Raw genomic sequence first — 24,657 nt, 5'->3', positions numbered from 1 at the left:
GCAGCTCCTCTGACCAGACTAACCATGAAGAATCAGAAGTTTCTGTGGGCCGACCAGTGCGAAGAGAGTTTCGAAGAGCTTAAGAAGAGGTTGACTTCAGCACCAGTTTTAGCTCTGCCATCTAGTGATGTGGACTTTACAGTCTTTTGTGAAGCGTCCCGTGTGGGACTGGGTTGTGTACTAATGCAGAATGAGAGGGTAATTGCTTATGCTTCTAGGCAGCTGAAGAAGCATGAGTTGAATTACCCCACACATGACCTTGAGATGGCAGCAGTAATCTTTGCACTCAAGATGTGGAGGCACTACCTCTATGGGGTAAAATGTGAGATCTTCACGGATCATAAAAGCCTGCAATACATCCTGAGTCAAAGAGACTTCAACTTGAGACAGAGGAGATGGGTGGAGCTGTTGAGTGACTATGATTGCAAGATTCAGTATCATCCGGGTAAGGCGAATGTCGTGGCAGACGCCCTAAGCCGGAAGTCACTAGGCAGTCTATCCCACATCACGGCAGAGAGGAGACCAGTGGTGAAGGAGTTTTACAAGCTCATGGATGAAGGTCTACAGTTGGAGTTGTCTGGTACCGGCGCTTTAGTGGCCCAAATGAGAGTGACACCTGTGTTTCTGGAGCAAGTGGCTCAGAAACAATATGAGGACCCAGAGTTAGTGAAGATTGCCAGGACTGTTCAGTCAGGCAAGGACAGTGAGTTCAGATTTGACAATAAGGGGATCCTCCGTTATAGGAGTCGATTGTGTGTACCAGATGACATAGGGCTAAAAGGAGACATTATGAGGGAGGCTCATAATGCAAGATACAGCGTTCACCCCGGAGCCACCAAGATGTATCATGATTTGAAGAAGGTTTATTGGTGGCCAGCCATGAAGAAAGAAGTGGCACAGTTTGTGTCAGCCTGCGAAGTGTGTCAGAGGGTGAAGCTGGAACATCAGAAGCCGGCTGGAATGCTTAACCCGCTACCTATTCCAGAGTGGAAATGGGAGAATATATCTATGGACTTCGTAGTGGGGTTACCGGCGGCGTCCAACAGATTGGACTCCATATGGGTGATTGTGGACAGACTCATCAAATCTGCTCACTTCATCCCTGTCAGGAGTGGCTACTCTGTGGACAAGTTGGCGCAGGTATATGTGGATGAGATCGTCAGGCTCCATGGGGTTCCAGTTTCGATAGTGTCGGATAGAGGGCCCCAGTTCACCTCCAGGTTTTGGCGGAGTCTGCAGAATGCCATGGGTACTAGATTGGATTTCAGTACTGCCTTCCACCCCCAGACGGACGGACAGTCTGAAAGGACCATCCAGACTATCGAGGATATGCTTAGAATGTGTGTGCTGGACTTTGGCGGTTCTTGGAGGCAACACCTACCTTTGGTGGAGTTTGCCTACAATAACAGCCATCATGCTAGCATCGGGATGGCTCCATATGAAGCTTTATATGGGAGGAAGTGCAGGTCACCTGTTTGCTGGGAGGAAGTTGGAGAAAAGGCCTTGGCAGGGCCTGAGCTAGTAGAGATCACCAGCAGGGTGGTACCCATAATCAGAGAGAGAATCAAGACTGCTGCAAGCAGACAGAAGAGTTATGCGGACATCCGCAGAAGACAGGTAGAGTTTCAGGAGGGAGATCTGGTATTGCTCAAGGTGTCTCCAATGAAAGGAGTGGTTCGCTTTGGGAAGAAAGGTAAACTAGCTCCGCGATACATCGGACCCTTTGAAATCTTGCAGAAGATTGGGAATGTGTCGTACAAGCTAGATTTGCCTGCTTCAATGGCAAGAATCCATCCGGTTTTCCATGTTTCAATGTTGAGGAAATTTGTGTCAGATCCGGGCAAGGTTCTTAGTGAGCCTGATGTGGAGATCCAAGAGGATCTCACCTATGTTGAGCAGCCAGTGCAGATCATAGACACCCAGATCCGAAAGCTGAGAAACAAGGAAATCCCGATGGTGAAAGTCCTATGGAACCACCACAATATGGAAGAGTGCACCTGGGAGACACGGGAGTCCATGCTCCAGCAATACCCTTATCTTTTCTAAGGTTAGTTTCTTATATGTTTCATGTGTTTTATGTGTATGATATGTTGTATGCCATGCTATGTGCTAGTTGAGGAACATTCGGGGACGAATGTTCTTAAGGGGGGAGAATGTAATACCCGGCTAGACTCCGGTATCGGAATTCCTACCGTCCGGTGGAATCTCGGATGTCGGAGACCTCTAGATGGGTAAAATCATGTTTTCATGAAATTTTTTAATGTTTTTGATGATTTTAAGTAAAAAGGAAATGAGTTTTTGAATAAAAACAACCTTGGAGGAAAGCTCAGGTTCGGCCGCCGAAACTCAAAGTTCGGCCGCCGAACATGCATGCTTTTTGGGTGAGCCTTAGGCCCCCGAAGGCATAAGTGAGGGGAGCCCAGGTTCGGCCGCCGAACCTCAAGTTCGGCCGCCGAACATGGCATGCATGCGGAGGCACATTCGGCCCCCGAACGTGGCCTGGGCAGCCACTATAAAAGGGTCCCTTAGCCGAAAACGGGCGAGCTTTTCCCCATTTTCGGCCAAGGTGAGCTCTCCGTCGTCCCTCACCGATCTTTGATGTTTTTCCTCTAGATCTTTCAAGTTTTTCATTTGTTTTAACTTTGTTCTGAAGATTTGAGCTTTTGAGCAAAGTTTTGGAGCTTTGAGGTCCAAGAACTCAAATCTCTCCCAACTCCAAGTTTGGTCGCCTCTACTCTCGATCTTCAAGAGGTAAGAGTCGATCTCTAGCTTATATTATGTTTTAAGTAAGTTTTATGAAGTTCATGGGGGTAGAATGCATGTTTAGGTTATAGTTATGTTTATGGGTATAAATGTATGTTCATGAACAATGTGGCTTGTAATGTGTGTTTGATGTGTTGTAGTTAGGGTTTAAGGTAGTTTGAGACCCCTAGGAGCTTGTATGCATGTTTTGGTTGAGCTAAATGCATGTTGGTTTGAGTTTGGAGGCATTTGTGCATGTTTGAACCGAGTTTCTGCCCTTTGTGAGAAACTAGGTTCGGCAGCCGAAGGGACTTTCGGCCGCCGAACCCTCTTGTGGAGGCAGCCTTCGGCTGCCAAAGCTTGCCCCCGAAAGGAGACTTTCGTCTCTGTCTGGGAGTTTCGATCGCCGAAAGTGCCGCCGAACATGCATGAGTTTCGCCTCTGTCTGGGAGTTTCGGCCGCCGAAGGTGCCGCCGAACCTGCTTGACTTTCGGCTCTGGAGGGACTTTCGGCCGCCGAACCTGCCGCCGAAAGTGCCCTGTCCAGCCTTCCTTTGCATGTTTTACATGAATGTTTTGAGGAGTTTTAGAGGGTTTTTGGGGGATGTTTTTAGAGTTATGTTATAGTATGTTGGTCCCTCATTTGAGTCCACCTGTGTAGGTTCGGACCCGAGGAACCGAGGACCTCAGCAGTGAGTTCAGCTGCTTCCGAGTCAATAGAGCTTCAGCTAGAGGTGAGTGGAATAACTCTTATGCTTTAAATAAATAAACCAGTTTTGAGCATGTTCATGCATCACGGATGCCATGTGATATTTTAGGTTGTTTGCATTAGAAATCACGAATATGTTGCATTGCATAATATGTTGTTGATGTGGATGAATGTTGAATGATCCATTAGCCCTCGTATGTTATGACATGATGATATGATATGGAAGTCCAGGTGTGGCCTGCACTACGCCCCTGGCACTATGTAAGAGAAAGACCGGACGTGGCCTGCACTACGCCCCCGGCACTATGGATTATGTATGTTATGTTATGTTATGTATAAGAGAAAGACTAGGTGTGGCCTGCACTATGCCCCTGGCATGATTGGAATATGTAGAGGGCTAAATGGTGACAAGTTCATCCTTGATATGATTAGTTGTGATGTGATGCATTTCATGTTATCATATGTTTTAAATGCTTTACTATTCTGCTCACTGGGCTCTAGTAGCTCACCCCTCTCCCAAATTCCCCAGGTTTGCAGGTACGGGTTAGACAGAGAAGTCAAGAGGAGTAAGGAAGTCTTATGTATGTAATAGTTAGAAAGTGGACATGACAAATTGTATAATGATGCATAGACATGTAATGTAACGATATTGAGGTTAGAAGTGTGCTTGACCATAGTGTAATGTAATCCCTTTTTGAATCATGATCTTAATGTTATTGATGTCCATGTTTAGCCAACTCAACACTTGTTATGCCACCCATTGGGGGCATTGGTGAGATCCCACAGAGGGGTCAAGTTTATGATTATGTACATGTTCAGTGCATGCACAGGTTGAGTTTGGTGTATGATAGAATGTATGAAAGAAAAGTTTTAAATTTTTATGTATGATTGTTGATCATGTATGGGATTAAGCAGGTTTACAGGTCGCATGTCAGGCTTGCTACGGGTCCCGGCGGCCTTAAGCCGATCTGGATCCTAGCGCCGGTAGCGGTCCGATTTCCGGGTCGTTACAAACACCATTTTCAATTGGTGCAGAATTTCCCAAAATTGACACAGATTCAACCATAGTTGGAACAGTAAATTAAGTCAACGGGCCTGCATAAGCACACAAATAAATAGAGGGAAAAAAAAAAGTTATCAGCCCCAACCATGTATAAGCACACAGATTTGTGAAATACAGCCATCTTTGACCATTCCATTCTCTTACACCAATCCCAATTCTACCTTTTTCCCTCAAACAACAAAAGAGAAATTCTCTCTCTCTCAAAAAAAAAAAAAAACAAAACAAAACAAAACAAAACAAAAGGGTACTCCAGAAGAAATTCGCTCTATCAAATAATGAAATATAGAACACATCAAAAGTAATTGAACTGCAATACCCAGAAGAAAAATTTTGCATATCAAACAAGAAACTGTATTTCAATACTAAATTCCTTATATTGCAGACCAATCAGATAGATTGAAACTACTTCACTAATCATTACAGCACCCAGATCTTCCCAATATCTCTTACTAAAATCAGACTACTGAGTCCAACAATGAAGTGAAGAACACGTAAAATTTAGAAATCCACTCAATTATATCAAGGGGACCAAAAAAGAAAACGAAAGAAGAAGAAAATAAAATCTGGGTAAGTAAGACATACCAGAGAAAGAGTAGCAAAAGGTCGAGTAGGATCTTTTCAAGAAATGGGCACTCAAAATCGTGGAAAAACAAAAGATGTCGACAACAGTAGTTGAAGTGAAGGAAAAGAAAATCCTGAAAAAAATAAATAAACGAAAAGAATAAAAGAGGAGAAACTAAGGAGAAGCCATAAACAGATAATAGAGGAGAAACTGAACAAAGCGAAGACAGAGACAAAAACTGAGCAAACCTGAAGAGAGTTCCAGTCAAAGGAAATGTCGCCGACGCCGATTGTGGAGAGGCAAGGGTTGTCTCCAGTGAAGTGGGGGGAGAGAGGCGTTGACTGGGAATTATGGGAAGGGAATCGGGGGAGAGAGGTGCCGACGGAGAGAGGGAAGTGTGACTCTAGCAAAGTGGAAAAATAAATGAGGGGATTAGGGTTAGTTTTGTTAGTATAGCTAATTAGGGATTAGGGATTAAGAATTAGGGATTAGGGTTAGTTTTGTTAGGGATTAGGGATTAAAGATTAGAAATTAGGGATTAGAGATTAAAATTAGGGATTAGGGTTAGAGATTAGAGATTAAAAAAATTTTTTATAAATTTTATAATATATAAAAAATATAATATATAAAAAAATATATTTTATATAAAATATAATATATAATATATTTTAGAGATTAAAAGATTAGGAATTAGGGATTAGAGATTAAAAAATATAATATATAAAAAAATATATTTTATAATAATATTTATAAATTTTTTTTATATATTTTTATTTAAAAATTTAAATTTAAATATTCTTTAGAAATATTATATTTTTTAAATGAAAATTATTAATGAAAAATATTTTTTATATAAATTATTAATTAAAATATATAAGATTAAACGGGTTCGGGTTTTATTCGGATAATAATAATCGGGTTTGGAACGGATTCGGATAGTTTAAATTAATTTTTAATCGGGTTCGGAACGGGTTCGGATATTATTAATATAAATCGGGTTCGGGTTCGGGTAGTTTAATTTTCACGGGTACCGTACCCGTTTACATCCCTAGGTTAGAGTAGGGATGTAAACGGATCGGGTATTTTCGGGTATCCGATCCGACCGAATCCTAATAGAACGGATTTGAATAGTTATAATCGGGTTTGAGACGGGTTCGGGTTTTAAAAATAATACCCGTTGCGGGTTCGGATCGGATTCGGGTTTTATGTACAGGGTACCCACTACCCGAATCCGTTTATATAAATAATTAATCTAATATAAAAAAATATATTTTATAATAATATTTATAAATTTTTTTTATATATTTTTATTTAAAAATTTAAATTTAAATATTCTTTAGAAATATTATATTTTTTAAATGAAAATTATTAATGAAAAATATTTTTTATATAAATTATTAATTAAAATATATAAGATTAAACGGGTTCGGATTTTATTCGGATAATAATAATCGGGTTTGGAACGGATTCGGATAGTTTAAATTAATTTTTAATCGGGTTCGGAACGGGTTCGGATATTACTAATATAAATCGGGTTCGGGTTCGGGTAGTTTAATTTTCACATGTACCCTACCCGTTTATATCCCTAGGTTAGAGTAGGGATGTAAACGGATCGGGTATTTTCGGATATCCGATCCGACCGAACCCTAATAGGACGGATTTGGGTAGTTATAATCGGGTTTCGGACGGATTCGAGTTTTAAAAATAATACCCGTTGCGGGTTCGGATCGGATTCGGATTTTATGTACAGGGTACCCACTACCCGAATCCGTTTATATAAATAATTAATCTAATATAAAAAAAATATATTTTATAATAATATTTATAAATTTTTTTTATATATTTTTATTTAAAAATTTAAATTTAAATATTCTTTAGAAATATTATATTTTTTAAATGAAAATTATTAATAAAAAATATTTTTTATATAAATTATTAATTAAAATATATAAGATTAAACGTGTTCGGGTTTTATTCGGATAATAATAATCGAGTTTGGAACGGATTCGGATAGTTTAAATTAATTTTTAATAGGGTTCGGAACGGGTTCGGATATTACTAATATAAATCGGGTTCGGATATTACTAATATAAATCGGGTTCGGGTTCGGAGAGTTTAATTTTCACGGGTACCCTACCCGTTTACATCCCTAGGTTAGAGCATCTCTTAAATTATTAAAACGACGTGGTTTTATATATCGAATTGAAATTACTTAATTTAAAATTTTAAATAAAATAAAATTTAATTAAAAATTAAATTAAAATTTTAAAAATAAAATGGACGCTGATTGGTCGCTATTTAGCGACTAATTATTTTAGTCGCTAAATATGGTCGCTAAATATTCCCACCCAAAAAGTTGTCGCAATTTCGTCGCAAATATGGTCGCAGAAACTCGCGCCATTAATTCCCGCTAAATTTAGCGACCATTTTATATTTGATCGCTAAATAGCGACCAATTAACGACCAAAAATTGGTCGTTAAGCTTTTTGTTAAATAAAAATATTATTTCATTCATTTAGTCGCAGAATGGTCGCTGATTGGTAGCTATATAGCGACCAAAAAATTTGGTCGCTAATTTTGGTCGCAATTTCACAGTTTTTTTGTGGTGGTGGTAGACCTTGTAAAGACCAAACATCTTTGCCAGACATGGAGTACCAAAAGCAATCATCAGTGACAGAGGAACCCATTTTTGCAATAGGATAGTGGAAAGCCTTCTAAGAAAGTACAATGTGATACATAGGACATCCACAGCCTACCACCCCCAAACAAATGGGCAAGCTGAAGTATCTAATAGAGAAATCAAAGCCATCCTTGAAAAGACAGTCTCTCCCAACCAAAAGGATTAGAGCAACAGATTAGAAGATGATTTATGGGCCTACAGAACAGCCTATAAGACTCCCATAGGTATGTCCCCTTACAGATTGGTCTATGGAAAAGCTTGCCACCTTCCAGTCGAACTTGAGCATAAAGCCTACTGGGCTGTAAAGAATTGCAACATGGACCTCAAAGAAGCTGGCCACCATCGCAAATTGCAACTGCAAGAGCTAGAGGAAATAAGACGAGATGCATATGAGAACGCGTGGAACTACAAAACAAAAACCAAAGCCTCCCATGACAGTCATCTTTCAAGAAAATAATTTGAGGTTGGTGATAAATTCTTACTCTTTGACTCTCGTTTAAAACTGTTTCCAGGAAAGCTACGGTCTAGGTGGATTGGACCATTCATTGTAGAACATGCCTACCCACATGGAGCTGTAGACATCCGAAGCATAGAAACTGGAAAAATCTTCAAGGTGAATGGACATCGTCTGAAACCATACTTTGAAGGGTTCGCAGTACAAGTGGTGGAAGAAATTCCACTACAACACCCTTCCACCTAAAGAGAATCGTGCCATGCACCACACCCCAGGGGAGTATTCAGTTTCCTTTGTTCTCTTCTTTTCTTTTACATTGAGGACAATGCATGATTTAAGTGTGGGGGTGCATATCTCTTCCTCTTCTCTTTTTCTTCTCTTCTTCTTCTCCTTCTTCCTTTCTTCTTCTGCGAATTGCTTTCAGATTGCGAAAATTTTTTCTTTTCCTTTCAGTTTTGCGTTTCTTTTAGTTTAAATAGCCACAGTTGAAAATTTTTTCATTTTAGTTTGTTTATGCTTTCAAATAAAACACACACAACCACAACCTTCTTCTTCTTTTTGTTTTGCTCTACTCAAACTGATGAACTATGTTGGATGAGTTTTTCTTTCCATGATCCCATTGATGTGATAACTCTTTAAACTTATGTTGAATCAATTGCAGTGAGTTGTATTCATGTTTGAGAATTGCCTTTTGAATTGAATCTTTGAGTTTGTCATGGTGAAAAATATATTGATGACCCTCAATTGATGAGAATAAATTGAAAGTTGTGTGAATGAACTTAATGTGACTTGATTTAGCAATTGGTGTTGATTTGCCCAAATCATTGAGAGAAAGAAAATTCAGCAAAGGCAAAGACCTCAAAAGCACAAATCAAAAACTGTTCCAATGGTCAAAAGACTAAGAACAGAGCTAGTAGCCACTTGGAAAGGTGACCAACTGAGTAACTGGGGGTGGGTATCACAAATATGTACCTTCACGTCAAAAGGTTGGTGACTTTTTCAAGCAAAATTAAAAGTGCAAAAAGTCTGAATAAAGTACTTCAAGGTAAGGGCAAGTCACTCTGAAAACTAGAAAAAGTCTTAACAAATTAATGTGCATGTATAGTCTCTCTTAAGGAAAATAAATCCTAGCCATGGTAAGCAAAGGGAAACAAGGAAAAAAGGTAAGTAATCTTCATGCATATATTCTTCACTGCATTGATTCAAAATAGGTGTCTAGAGTAAGAGCTTAAGTGGAAATAAGGATCTAGAGCAAAGAAAACTTATTTGACTATGTTTATTTGCTTGAGGACAAGCAAAGACTAAGTGTGGGGGTATTTGATAAAGCATATTTTAGTCCATATTATCATGATCTTATTGATGTTTATTTACACCTATTCTACCTAATTTTGTGGTTTTAATCATGTTTTGCAAGTATTAGGTGTAAAGGAACAATTTGGAGAAAATGCTCTTAAAAATCCCAAAAAGTACCAAATCTGGAAAAGCCACCTTCGGAAGCACTTTCGGAAGCCAAAAGCTAGTCACCTTCGGAAGCACTTTCGGCGGCCGAACCTTCACTCCAGAGCCGAAAGTCACCTTTCTTCGGCAACACCTTCGGCTGCCGAACCTTACGTCCAGAGCCGAAAGTCCAGCCTCCGAAACTTACCTTAGGCGGCTGAAAGTGCCCCCGAACAGCCTCCTCCTTGTTCAATAAGCCAAACTTGAAGATCACATGTTTCCCACTTAGTGCCATGCACATTCAATATTCAAATCAAGGCTCCACCTTCCTCTTTAGTGCATGAATAATGTGAAGAAGGCTTCTTGGACACACCTTGAGAAATAAAAAGACCAAAAAGCCCTTGCAACTCCACATATGCACATAGAAGGCACAAGGGCACTTTGGGCAAACTCCAAAAGATGCATGGGCATCCAAGAAACCCTAGGCAGCCTCCCAAGATTTATTTAAAGACCTCAAAAAGACATGAAGAGGCAGATTTTGTTCCATACAACTTCTCCAAGGCTTCTCCAAGGGTTCTTCCTTTAGTTCTTCATCTTTTTGCTTTCTCTTCTTTTATTTTCTGTTTTGGTTCAGCCATGAGTGGCTGAAACCTTTATTATAGTTGAAGTTTGGTTGAAACTAAGGTTGTTTAAAGGGTTGTGAGATCTGAACATAAAGTGTTTGCTTTTGATTTATTCAATATTCATGCAATTGTGCTTAATTCTAAGATTGCTTTGTTGTTTTGATCAAATTGGCCACTTGATTCTTGATTGCAAAGTTAATTGATTGTTGGTAGGAATATTTGTTAGTCCGTAATTGCTGGAAATATTCTGACCTAAGAACACTTGGTGTAAAAACTAAGAAATTGCATGATCTAGAAACATCTCATGCGTTTGAGTAGCTAAGATTGGATCTCTCTCATTCTTTATGCAATTGACAATTGTTTTGATGCCTATGGCCTAAGGACGTTCCTTAGCAATTTGTTAATTAGTAATTGATTAGAGGACGTTCCCTAATTGATTTAATCATAAGGAGAGACATGGTGGTGAGAAGCGTCTTCCACCCCCATAACTAATCTATTGAATCAATCAAGAAAACCTAAGTTTCAATGATCAACCCAAGCAACCAAAGTGGATCCATATCTTCAACTAGACTTTTCTCATATTGATTTCCTCTTTTATTTCAATTACTTGCTGTTTTAATTGCTTTCAATAGTTGTTAGTCAAATCAATCTCAAAACCCCCCTTTTTACTTTATTGCACTTTACTTTTGATTTACTTGCTTTCCATTGTGCTTTCAGTTGATTCTCTTGATCTTGTTTTGAAAAATAGATAAGTATTCAATTCTCTGTGGATTCGATCCTTTACCACTATCTGCAATTGTAAGATTGTTGATAACCGTAGAGGTTATTTTTGACCGGCTTCGACAACCGCACTGTCAGCTGGCCAGACCACCTTCGGAGGTCAAAGGTGCTTCTACAACTCCACCATGTTCGACGGCCGAACTTGGGGTTCGGCGGTAGCAAAAGGGAACCATCTTCGACGGCCGAACATGAGGTTCGGCTGCCGAACCTGGCATTTCCCTTCAAAACTTTCTTTTCTTTCAAAACTCAATTTTCTTTCTTGATCAAACCATGAAAACATGTAAAAATATTTTAGAAAACCTTTATTTTACCCTTCTAGAAGGCTTCCGACATCCGAGGGATTCCAGATTCCAATGGAGATTCCGCTGGAAGGTAGGAATTCCAATGCCGGAGTCTAGCCGGGTATTACAGTGTGTTACTTGAAGTATGGACGTAACTTTATGGTTGATATTAGAACTGCAAACACCAACTTTTCGAGAGGATGATAGTTCAACTCTGTCTCCTTCAAGGCTTGGCTCACATAATATACTGAGCTTTGTTCCCCATTGTTCTCACAAACAAGTATTGAAAAAAATATTTTTCGTGTCATAGAAAAGTATAAAAACAAAACCTCATCTTCGACAGACGAGTGATAGCGGTTGTCGAAACCGTAAAAAATAACCTATTAATAATCAACAATTAAGAACTGCAGATAATAGTAATGGGGTCGAATCTACAGAGAATTGACACTATAATTTTTCAAACACTGACTTGAATAAATCAACAATAAAAGTCAAGCAAGGGGAGTTTTGATGATGAAATTAAAACTAAAACAATATAAGAAAGCAATAATTAAAAGAAAAATAAATCAAGAAAAAAGAATGTAACGACCCGAAAATCAGACCGCCACCGGCGCTAGGATCCAGATCGACTTAAGGTCGCCGGGACCCGTAGCAAGCCTAACATACATCCTGTACATCTGGTGTAATCCCATACATGATCAAACATTTTCATAAAACATTTAAAACTTTACCTTTAACCAGTTTGACCTGTATATGCACTATGACTGAACTCATAGAACCCCTAGGGTCAGCATACCCTATGTCAAACTCGGTCCATCACATGTAACAACATAAAATAAAACTCATGTACAAAGGGATTATCCAACTCGGGCCAAGCACAATACTATAACTCTGAACATATAACATAATGTCATTTTACAACATAACTCTTTTACATCCTTACATAACTTTATATTACATCATGTCCACTACTATTCTATTACATATCATGACCATAACCACATCTTGCCGATCTCCCGACTATCTCTGACCCTGCAAACCTGGGGTTAGGGGAGAGGGGTGAGCTAAAAAGCCCTGTGAGCGGAAACCACAAAAGAAAACAGTTCATTTTAACGTATGCTATCATGGAATGCGTCACATCACAAATATATCACCTCAAAGATGAATCTGTCACCAATAGCCCTCTACATATCAATCTCATACCATAACAAGTCAAAAATGCTCTATGCCAGGGGCGATACGGCCATGCCTGGACTTCACATACTCTATGCCAGGGGCGATACGGCCACGCCTGGACTTCACATACTCTATGCCAGGGGCGATACGGCCACGCCTGGGCTTCTCATCTCATATCATATCGTACATGCCATATCATATCATTTCATATCATGTCATAACATACTGAGGGCTAGAGGATCATCCAGTATCCATCCACATCATCATCATCGTATTATGCAATGCATCATATTCGTGAATTCTAATGCAAACAACCTATTGCATAACATGGTGTTCATGATGCATGGACATGCTTGAACATGCTGAAAACATTTGATTTAAAACATAAGGGTTAGTTCCACTCACCTCTGGCTAGCTCTGGACTAACTCTGAAGCAGCTAACACTGCTAAACACCTCGGTTCCTCGGGTCCGATCCTACACAGGTGGACTCCAGTGAGGTGCCAAACATACTCTAAACAACTCATAAACAACTATCCAAAAACCCCCCTAAAGCATCACTTAAACATGCATAGAAAACACTCATGAAAAGGCTGGACAGGGCACTTTCGGCGGTACTTTCGGCGGCCGAAGGTCCCTTCCAGAGACGAAAGTCATGCAGGTTCGGGGGCGCCTTCGGCGGCCGAACCTTCTCTCCAGAGACGAAATTCAGGCACTTTCGGCGGCCGAACATTACCTTCGGCGGCCGAAAGTCTGCTTTCAAGCCAAAACTCAACTTTCGGGGGCAATGTTAGGTGGCCAAACCATGCATCCTCAGGCAGGTTCGGCGGCCGAAACCACCTTCGGCGGCCGAACCTGAGTTCATCCAGAACTCAGCCTTTGTGCATTTCAAGCCTCCCAAACCTTCCATACACCCCAAAACAAGCACTCAACTTCTCTAACACATGCATACATCATTAACCATGCACAATGGAGCTTAAACAAGCTTAAACTCCCAAAAGCAACATCTAAGCATACATAGATAGCTTATGACCCACATAGGCCAAAACCATCAAAACAAACCAAACCTCACATACTCTCTCTCCCAATCATGCATACTCTCTCCCATCTGCTCAAGGGGCTTGAAAACTAACTTAAACCCCAACACAACCATCACATGAACATACATTTTCATACATTGGGCATAAAACCCACATAAACCCTAACATGCATATCTACCCATACTCAACCATCAAAACCTCTTACAACCCACTTAAAACTTCATGAAATGTAAAGAAAAGCATAGATCCACACTTACCTCTTGAAGATCGAGGGTTTGTGCGAGCTCTAACTTGGAGATGGGAGGAAACTACTCCTTGGGTCTCCAAGCTCTCAAAACTCTGATCTAAGCTTGAAAACTCTTCAAAACAACCATGGAACTCATAAAAATATGAAGGAGATGAAGAAAAACATGAAAATGACCAAAGGAGGACATGAACACACTTGAGCTCGAGAATGGGGAGAAAACTCACCCATTTTCGGTCTGAGGGGCTTTTATAGGTGGCCAGCCAAACCTCCTTCGGCGGCCTAACGTGCATGCAAAACACCCCTATGTTCGGCGGCCGAACCTGGTTTGTTCAAACATAGCTTTCGGAGGCCAGAAGCGCTCCCAAAACCAACTCATGTTCGGCGGCCGAACTTCACTTTCGGCGGCCGAACCTGGCAAATGTCTTCTTGGTCTATTCTTTTCAAAACTCAAATCTTTTTCATTTAAAACCATAAAATCATGTGAAAACATTTTAGAAAACACATTTTAACCCCCTAGAAGACTCTGGCATCTTCAGAAATTCCAGATTCCAACGGAGATTCCGCCGTGAAGTCGGGATTCCGATGCTGGGATCTAGCCGGGTATTACATTCTTCCCCCCTTTAAGAACATTCGTCCTCGAATGTTCAAACAACATGCCTTCTCAGAACAAAGCATCAAGCATACATAAACAAGCAAGCAACAAGCAAGCAAAGCCTAAAACCTCTCTCCAGGGATAGACACGGGTATTTGCTGGAGCACGAACTCCCGGGTCTCCTATGCATACTTTTTCCATTAAACGGTGATTCCAAGGCTTTTCACCATCAGGATTCCGTGTTCCTCAACTTCCTAACTTGTGTGTCTATGATCCGCACTAACTGCTCAACATAGGTGGGATTCCCTGCGATCACCACCTCTGGCTCTTAAGAACCTCACTCGGATCCGACACGAATTCTCATAACCTGGGAACATGGAAACCGAATGGATTTCCTCCACTGAAGTAGGTAAATCTAACTCGTAGGGTACATTCCCAACCCTTTGCAGGATCTCGAAGGGTCCGATGTATCTAAGAATTAATTTACCTTTCTGCCCATAACGAATCACCCCCTCTTTAGGAGACACCTCCAGCAAACCTCAACTTTCTCGAAAACCTCAACGTGCTTCCACTGCGCACTCTAATAAACTATTCTCTCTCTGAAACTCTACAAGCCTCTAGCGGACAACTTCATAACTCTCCTGCTGACTCTCAGCAGTTCTGATTCCTCTTTTTCTGACTATGCAGCTCTTACTCCTTTTCTCTGCCTCTGATTTTCCTCCCTTGACTCAAGATGTATTGCAAGCTCTTTCGATCTGTAAGGATCTGTCCTCATACCTTATACAGTTACCGCCTCCACATCTTGAGTGCAAAGATTACCATTGCCATCTCTGGATCGTGTGTAAGATGATTCAACTCATGCTTCCTCAGCTACCTAGAAGCATAAGCAATCATCCTGCCACTTTACATTAACACACAACCTAGTCCCACACGGGACGCATCACAGGACACTGTGAAATCTCCATCACTGGCGGACAGAGCTACCACTGGTGCTGACATCAATCTTTCCTTTGGCTTTTCAAAGCCCTCTTAAATCTGAGTAGACCACACAACCCTCTGGTTCTTCTTGATCCATCTGGCCATAGGAGCGGCAACTCTAGAGAAGTTCTAGATGAACCTCCATTAGGTAACCTGCCCAACCCAAAAGTTCTTCATCTTTGTCATTACCATGGGCCTGGGCTAGTCGGCTACAACTTCAACTTTCTCAGGTCTACTTCACTTCCCTTTCTCCGACACACATGACCCAAGAAGGATATGCTCCTCGACCAGAACTCACATTGGAGAACTAGGCATCCAAGCCATGTTCTCTTAGGATCTGCAATTCTGATTTCAGATGATGGGCATACTCTTCTGCATTTCTGGAACTCGCCGAGATACCGTCAATGAAGACAATAACGGAGTGATCCAGAAACCGACTAAAACTCTGCTTATGAGGTCCATGAATGATGTAGGGGCGTTCATTAACCCGAACGACATTCCTAGGAACTCATAGTGCCCATATCTGGTTCTAAACACTGCTCTCTGTACATCTTCTTCCTTAATCTTAATTGATGGTACCTGGACTTCAGATCTATCTTGGAAAGGCAACCAGCTCCTGCTAGCTGGTTCAAAATAGATCGTCGAGCCAAGGTAACAAACACTCATTCTGGGTAGTGACTTTGTTCAACGACTTGCAGTCGATACAAAGTCCGAGGGATCCATCCTTCATTCTCATAACAATTCTAGAACACCCCAAGGCGAAGTGCTCAGTCGGATGAAAACCCTTAACCACCTACTCTTGCAACATGCTCTTCCTATTACTTTAATTCTGCAGGTGCCATCCTGTAGGGAGGGGTAGAGATGGGTCTGGTCTCTATCATCACTTTCATTTCAAATTCTATCTCCCTAATAGATGGTACACTTAGCAGTTCGTCTGGGAAAACATCTAAGAACTCACTACTGGTACTGAGGCGGGCTCCCTAACATGACTACTGAACTCTCTTGCACGAGCTAGAAACCCCTGACAACCTCTCCTGGCCAACCTACGAGCCTGCAGGGCTGATATCGACTCTCTAGGTATCCCTTCTTTGTCCCCCTCTAAGGACTACCTCTGATCCATCCTGACCTCTGAACCTGACTACCTTGTCTCTGCGGACTCAGGTAGTACCACTAGTAGAAGAACCAATCCAACCCTAGAATGACGTCAAACAGTCAAATCTAGAACCGCTAGGTCAGCTGGAAGGCATCTACTCACAACACATACTCTGACTATACCGGCAGACTGACTCTGCCACAGATGGATCACACTTGGGTGCACTGACTCCAAGGGGATACTCTAACCCATAAGCTAATCAACCCAACCTCACAAGGGCTCACAAGCAAACAAAGAAAAGAGAAACATCAGGGTTCATGAAACAGACACACCAGAACATACCAGAGTGAGATTACCTGATCCCATCGGGTTCGATGTGTTAGCCTCCTGCTGGTTCATGGCGAAGATCCGCGCTGGAGCTGATGGACCTTCCCCACGGAAACCTGCTGAAGAAGGGGCTGTCCCCCTGTCTCCGCCTCTACCACTGCCCTGAAACATGACTGGAGCTGATGGCTGTGCCATACTGCCTGGAGTTGTCTGATGGGACGGTGCCATAAAAGCTGCCTTAGGACACTTCCGAGCTATTTGTCCCTCCTGGCCGCATCTGTAACATGCTGTAGTCCCAAACCGACAGACTCCCTTGTGCGGCCTACCGCACCTTGCACACTCCGCAACCTCTGTGCCTGAGCTCGAGCCTCCTTCTAATCCCAGACCAGACTTTATCCGATTCCAGAACTTGTTCTTCTTTGACCTTCTGAGACCTCTGTCTCCCTTCTTACTTTTTGTGACAGCCTCGCTCAGAGGGGAGAGATTAACATCACTTGTCCCCGGGATTTGGAGTCCCGAAGACTATGCCACAGACTGCTTAACCGTCCCTTGGATGATGGCACTAGCCTCCATTCTCCGTGCCATATCCACTATAGCATGGAAGCTCTCCCTTTCTGCTGATTGAACCAACGAGGAATACCTGGAGTGAAGCTTCATAACATATCTCCTAGACTTTTTTAGGTCTGTATCAAGACCTTGTCCTGCAAACGGCAACAGCTCCAGGAACCTGTCCGTGAACTCCTCTACGCTCATCTCTTCCGTCTGCCTTAGCTACTCAAACTCAATCATCTTCAGTTCTCTGGAACTATCTGGAAAAGCCCATCCTGCAAACTCATTGGCAAACTGCTCCCAGGATAAGCTCTCCAACCTTGGGTCCACATAGTTTTTGAACCACTCCCTTGCCTTCTTGCATTTCAATGTGAACCCTGCCATCTGAATGGCTCTACTGTCACTTGCTCCTAGCTCATCTGTTATCATCTTTACCGTTCTGAGGTACTCAAAAGGGTCATCGCCTGCTTCGAACTTGGGGGCATCCAACTTGAGGTAATTTGTCATCTTTACCTTACCCCCAACTGATGAGCTAGGTTTGGGTATCCGGACATCAGGGACTATTGGTTCTGCTGGTGGAGGAGGAGGTGCAGCATCCCTTGGATTAGGGTTTGCTGGACCTGGGAAAAAGGGTGAGGATGGAAACATGGGGTACTGTGGGTAAAAGGGAGGATAGGGCATAAAGGTGGGATATGGGTTATGGCTAAAGAAATCCGATGTACCTCCCATCGGATACCCTGGCCCTTGCGGGTAGGGTGGATACTGTGGTGGAACAAAGCCCGAGGCCTGAGTGCCTCCTTGGGACTCTCCCATATCCTCTACTGACATACTCATGCCCAAACTACTATCTCTTCTCTGGTTATCCTCCTCTGTTTCCATCACATCCGCTGACATACCTTCATGAACTGATCTCCTCCGACCTGCATCAAAAGACCTTCTAGGGTCCCTTGATGTACTTTCCCTGATCGTCCTACAAGATCTTGCCCTCTGCAGAGCAGGGGAATGGGCATCCATGCCCTCATTCTCTGGCGGAGCTCCAGTCAATCTCGCAGATCGATGAGTTCCTCTCATCTTGACTTCTGAAAGCATAACATAGCACATAAACATTAGCATCATACGGTTCATGTGGAAACACATGAACCTACTTCACATACATAACATACATATCATAGCATTAATGCACATGCTCATTATCATGGCATTTCACATCATCATAAAAGACAGGACTCCACATCCTATCCTAGTGGACATGATCTCTCCTATTGTACTTGCCCTACTATAACCTCTATGAGCCCAATGCACTATAGGTCCGACCATCTAAACCTAGGGCTCTGATACCATTCTATAACGACCCGAAAATCGGACAAATACCGGCGCTAGGATCCAGATCGACTTAAGGTCGCCGGGACCCGTAGCAAGCCTAACATACATCCTGTACATCTGGTGTAATCCCATACATGATCAAACATTTTCATAAAACATTTAAAACTTTACCTTTAACTAGTTTGACCTGTATATGCACTATGACTGAACTCATAGAACCCCTAGGGTCAGCATACCCTATGTCAAACTCGGTCCATCACATGTAACAACATAAAATAAAACTCATGTATAAAGGGATTATCCAACTCGGGCCAAGCACAATACTATAACTCTGAACATATAACATAATGTCATTTTACAATATAACTCTTTTACATCCTTACATAACTTTATATTACATCATGTCCACTACTATTCTATTACATATCATGACCATAACCACATCTTGCCGATCTCCCGACTATCTCTGACCCTGCAAACCTGGGGTTAGGGGAGAGGGGTGAGCTAAAAAGCCCTGTGAGCGGAAACCACAAAAGAAAACAGTTCATTTTAACGTATGCTATCATGGAATGCATCACATCACAAATATATCACCTCAAAGATGAATCTGTCACCAATAGCCCTCTACATATCAATCTCATACCATAACAAGTCAAAAATGCTCTATGCCAGGGGCGATACGGCCACGCCTGGACTTCACATACTCTATGCCAGGGGCGATACGGCCACGCCTGGACTTCACATACTCTATGCCAGGGGCGATACGGCCACGCCTGGGCTTCTCATCTCATATCATATCGTACATGCCATATCATATCATTTCATATCATGTCATAACATACTGAGGGCTAGAGGATCATCCAGTATCCATCCACATCATCGTCATCGTATTATGCAATGCATCATATTCGTGAATTCTAATGCAAACAACCTATTGCATAACATGGTGTTCATGATGCATGGACATGCTTGAACATGCTGAAAACATTTGATTTAAAACATAAGGGTTAGTTCCACTCACCTCTGGCTAGCTCTGGACTAACTCTGAAGCAGCTAACACTGCTAAACACCTCGATTCCTCGGGTCCGATCCTACACAGGTGGACTCCAGTGAGGTGCCAAACATACTCTAAACAACTCATAAACAACTATCCAAAAACCCCCCCTAAAGCATCACTTAAACATGCATAGAAAACACTCATGAAAAGGCTGGACAGGGCACTTTCGGCGGCACTTTCGGCGGCCGAAGGTCCCTTCAGAGACGAAAGTCATGCAGGTTCGGGGGCGCCTTCGGCGGCCGAACCTTCTCTCCAGAGACGAAAGTCAGGCACTTTCGGCGGCCGAACATTACCTTCGGCGGCCGAAAGTCTGCTTTCAAGCCAAAACTCAACTTTCGGGGGCAAGGTTAGGCGGCCAAACCATGCATCCTCAGGCAGGTTCGGCGGCCGAACCTGAGTTCATCCAGAACTCAGCCTTTGTGCATTTCAAGCCTCCCAAACCTTCCATACACCCCAAAACAAGCACTCAACTTCTCTAACACATGCATACATCATTAACCATGCACAATGGAGCTTAAACAAGCTTAAACTCCCAAAAGCAACATCTAAGCATACATAGATAGCTTATGACCCACATAGGCCAAAACCATCAAAACAAACCAAACCTCACATACTCTCTCTCCCAATCATGCATACTCTCTCCCATCTGCTCAAGGGGCTTGAAAACTAACTTAAACCCCAACACAACCATCACATGAACATACATTTTCATACATTGGGCATAAAACCCACATAAACCCTAACATGCATATATACCCATACTCAACCATCAAAACCTCTTACAACCCACTTAAGACTTCATGAAATGTAAAGAAAAGCATAGATCCACACTTACCTCTTGAAGATCGAGGGTTTGTGCAAGCTCTAACTTGGAGATGGGAGGAAACTACTCCTTGGGTCTCCAAGCTCTCAAAACTCTGATCTAAGCTTGAAAACTCTTCAAAACAACCATGGAACTCATAAAAATATGAAGGAGATGAAGAAAAATATGAAAATGACCAAAGGAGGACATGAACACACCTGAGCTCGAGAATGGGGAGAAAACTCGCCCATTTTCGGTCTGAGGGGCTTTTATAGGTGGCCAGCCAAACCTCCTTCGGCGGCCTAACGTGCATGCAAAACACCCCCATGTTCGGCGGCCGAACTTGAGGTTCGGCGGCCGAACTTGAGGTTCGGCGGCCGAACCTGGTTTGTTCAAACATAGCTTTCGGAGGCCAAAAGCGCTCCCAAAACCAACTCATGTTCGGTGGCCGAACTTCACTTTCGGCAGCCGAACCTGGCAAATGTCTCCTTGGTCTATTCTTTTCAAAACTCAAATCTTTTTAATTTAAAACCATAAAATCATGTGAAAACATTTTAGAAAACACATTTTAACCCCCTAGAAGACTCTGGCATCTTCAGAAATTCCAGATTCCAACGGAGATTCCGCCGTGAAGTTGGGATTCCGATGCCGGGATCTAGCCGGGTATTACAAAGAAGCTCTAGTTAAAGTATAGGATCCATTTCAGCTTGAGAATTGATCATCGATACTTGAATTTTTTTATTCATTTCAATAAATTAGTTTTGGTTGTGGAAGATGCTCCACACAACCAAATCTCTCCTTAGGTTTAGATTAATTAGGAAACGTTCGCTAATCAATCACTAACTAATAAGTCGCCAAAGAATGTCCTTGGGGGTTCTTACTTTTTAACTGTTAACTACTTTAAGAAATAGAGAGACCTAAATCTAACTAACCAACCGCATGGTGAGTTAGATCATGCAACCTCATAGTTGTTACACTAATTGTTACTTATGTTTGAGCAATCTAAGTAATTACGGACTTAAAGTATTCAAACTAGTATTATATTACCTTGCAATCAAGAACAATGGGCCCTATTGATCCAAACAACAAAGTAATAATGATAGGAAGAATCAAATTGCATAAATATTGAAGAATAAAATATTCACAATAGAGTTTCAGATCTTCCAATTCATATATAAACTGAAATTTCTCCTAAACTTCAACAAGAAATTGTGTATTTAGCCACTCATGGCTTGCAAAGAAGATATAAAGAGAAGAAAAGAAAGAAGGCAGCTTCGGTGCTGGTGAAGGATGCGATCCTTGATGCCCTCTCTCGGCTAGTTCATGTTGTCCTTAAATAGGTGAATGAAAACCCTAGAAAATAGCCCCTTGTTGGATGGAATTCCTTTTTAACTTGGTTTTTGATTCCTTCCTTGATTGTGTTTCTTTATAAATAGACTTTCTTGAGTGAAGAAATTCTTTTTGCAGAGTGTTGAAATTCTTTTTGCAGAGTGTTTTTATAACGACCCGAAAATCGGACCGCTACCGGCGCTAGGATCCGGGTCGGCTTAAGGCCGCCAAGACCCGTAGCAAGCCTGACATACCACCTAAAAACCTGTTTACTCCCATACATGATCAACAACATACATAAAAATTTAAAACTTTTCTTTCACTCATAAGCCAAACTCAACCTGTGCATGCACTGAACATACTCATAATCATAATCATGACCCCTCCGTGGGATCTCAACAATGCCCCAATGGGCGATACATCATAAGATGAGTTGGCTTACATGAACAGTATAAAATATCTAAGATCATGTATTAAAAGGGATACCTCATACATAAAGTCAAGCACAATCTCTAATCCTCGATATCATTACATGACTGAAACTGTACTTTTACATAACATTAATACATTAGTCATGTCCACACTATCTATTACAAATACCAGACTTCATTACTCTGTACCTGCAATCCTGGGGAAATTGGGAGAGGGGTGAGCTACTAGAGCCCAGTGAGCAGAATAATAAAACATTTAAAAACATATGATAACATGGAATGCATCACATCACAGCTAAACACATCAAGGATGAACTTGTCACCAATAGCCCTCTACATGGTCCAACTGTGCCAGAATGTAGAATGGGTCCTGGTCTTTCCCTTACATATCATAACATAACAGTGTCCAACTGTGCCAGAACGTAGAATGGGTCCTGGTCTTTTCCTTACATAGTGCCAGCGAACGTAGAGTGGGTCCCACTGGTCTTACATTCCGTACCGTACATATCACATCATCATATCATAGATCGAGGGCTATGGATCATTCAACATTCATCCACATCAACATCAAAATGTGCAATGCAACATATTCGTGAATTCTAATGCAAGCAACCTAATTCATCACATGGCATTCATGATGCATGAACATGCTCAAAACTTTGAAATTTATTTACTTTAATCGTAAAGGTTTATTCCACTCACCTCTGGATAGCTCTGACCAGACACTGGGGCAACAGACTCACTGCTGGGGTCCTCGGTTCCTCGGGTCCAAACCTACACAGGTGGACTCAAATGAGGGACCAAACATACATGAACATAACTCTAAACTATTCCCCAAAAACCCCCTAAAACATCATGAAACAATCATAGAAAAACATGCAAGAAATGGCTGAACAGGGCACTTTCGGCGGCAGGTTCGGCGGCCGAAAGTCCCTCCAGAGCTGAAAGTCAGGCAGGTTCGGCGGCACCTTCGGCGGCCGAAACTCCCAGACAGAGGCGAAACTCATGCATGTTCGGCGGCACTTTCGGCGGCCGAAACTCCCAGACAGAGACGAAAGTCTCCTTTCGGGGGCAAGCTTCGGCAGCCGAAGGCTGCCTCCACAAGCACGTTCGGCGGCCGAAAGTTCCTTCGGCTGCCGAACCTGGTTTCTCCCAGAATGGCAGAAACTCAGCTCCCTTATGCATTTATGCCTCCAAAACTACCCAAACATGCATAAACCTATTCTACAACATTCCCAATCATACACAAGCAAACATACAAGTTCCTAGGGGCATCAAACCAACAAAAACCCCAACTACAACACACAAGCAACTCACATTGTTCAAAATCACATCAAAAACCCATAAGCTCAACATAAGCTACACATGCATTTTCTACCCCATGAACTTGCATAAAACTTACTTAAAACATGAAATGAGCTTAAGGTCGGCCCTTACCTCGTGGAGATCGAGAGAGAGACGACCTAACTCGGAGGTGGAAGGGGCTGAGTTCCCTTGAACCCCAAAGCTCCAAAACTTTGCTCAAAGCTTGAAAATCTTCAAAACAAGATGAAAACTAATGAAAAACTTGAAAGATCTTAAGGAAAAGACTCAAGATCGGTGAGGGGCGGCGGAGAACTCACCTTGGCCGGAAATGGGGAAAAAGCTCGCCCGTTTTCGGCTAAGGGACCCTTTTATAGTGGCTGGTCAGGCCACGTTCGGGGGCCGAACGTGCCTCCGCATGCATGCCATGTTCGGCGGCCGAACTTGAGGTTCGGCGGCCGAACCTGGACTTTCCTCACTTATGCTTTCGGGGGCCTAAAGGCGCTCCCGAAGGCATGCATGTTCGGCGGCCGAACTTGAGGTTCGGCGGCCGAACCTGAGTTTTCCTTCAAGGTTGTTTTTATGCAAAAACTCATTTCCATTCTACTTAAAACCATGAAATACCTTAAAACATTTTATGAAAACATGATTCTACCCTACTAGAGGCTTCCGACATCCGAGATTCCACCGGACGGTAGGAATTCCGATACCGGAGTCTAGCTGGGTATTACATTCTCCCCCCCTTAAGAACATTCGTCCCCGAATGTTCCTCAACTAGCACATAGCATGGCATAAAACATAATATACATACATAGCACATAAACACATAGAGATCTAACCTTAAAAGAGATGAGGGTACTGCTGGAGCATAGACTCCCGTGTCTCCCAAGTGCATTCCTCCAAATTGTGGTGGTTCCACAGGACTTTCACCATCGGGATTTCCTTGTTCCTTAACTTTCTGATCTGGGTGTCTATGATCCGTACTGGCTGCTCAACATAGGTGAGATCCTCTTGGACCTCCACATCAGGCTCACTAAGAACCTTGCTCGGATCTGACACAAACTTCCTCAACATTGAAACATG

General features: G+C 42.2%; 1 long non-coding RNA gene across 1 annotated transcript; it reads right to left on the bottom strand.

Annotated features, from left to right (window-relative positions):
- Window positions 1-4,455: 4,455 nt before the first annotated feature.
- LOC122724325 lies at window positions 4,456-5,607 on the bottom strand. Its single transcript, XR_006351608.1, has 3 exons — window positions 5,324-5,607; window positions 5,096-5,208; window positions 4,456-4,545 (listed from the first exon to the last, which is right to left on the bottom strand). It is a non-coding gene; the product is annotated as an uncharacterized LOC122724325 (long non-coding RNA).
- Between the last annotated feature and the right edge of the window lie 19,050 nt (window positions 5,608-24,657).

Source organism: Manihot esculenta, chromosome 8, assembly GCF_001659605.2.
Source record: "Manihot esculenta cultivar AM560-2 chromosome 8, M.esculenta_v8, whole genome shotgun sequence".
NCBI classification, from domain to species: Eukaryota; Viridiplantae; Streptophyta; class Magnoliopsida; order Malpighiales; family Euphorbiaceae; genus Manihot; species Manihot esculenta.
This window is presented reverse-complemented; position numbering and strand designations above follow the sequence as displayed.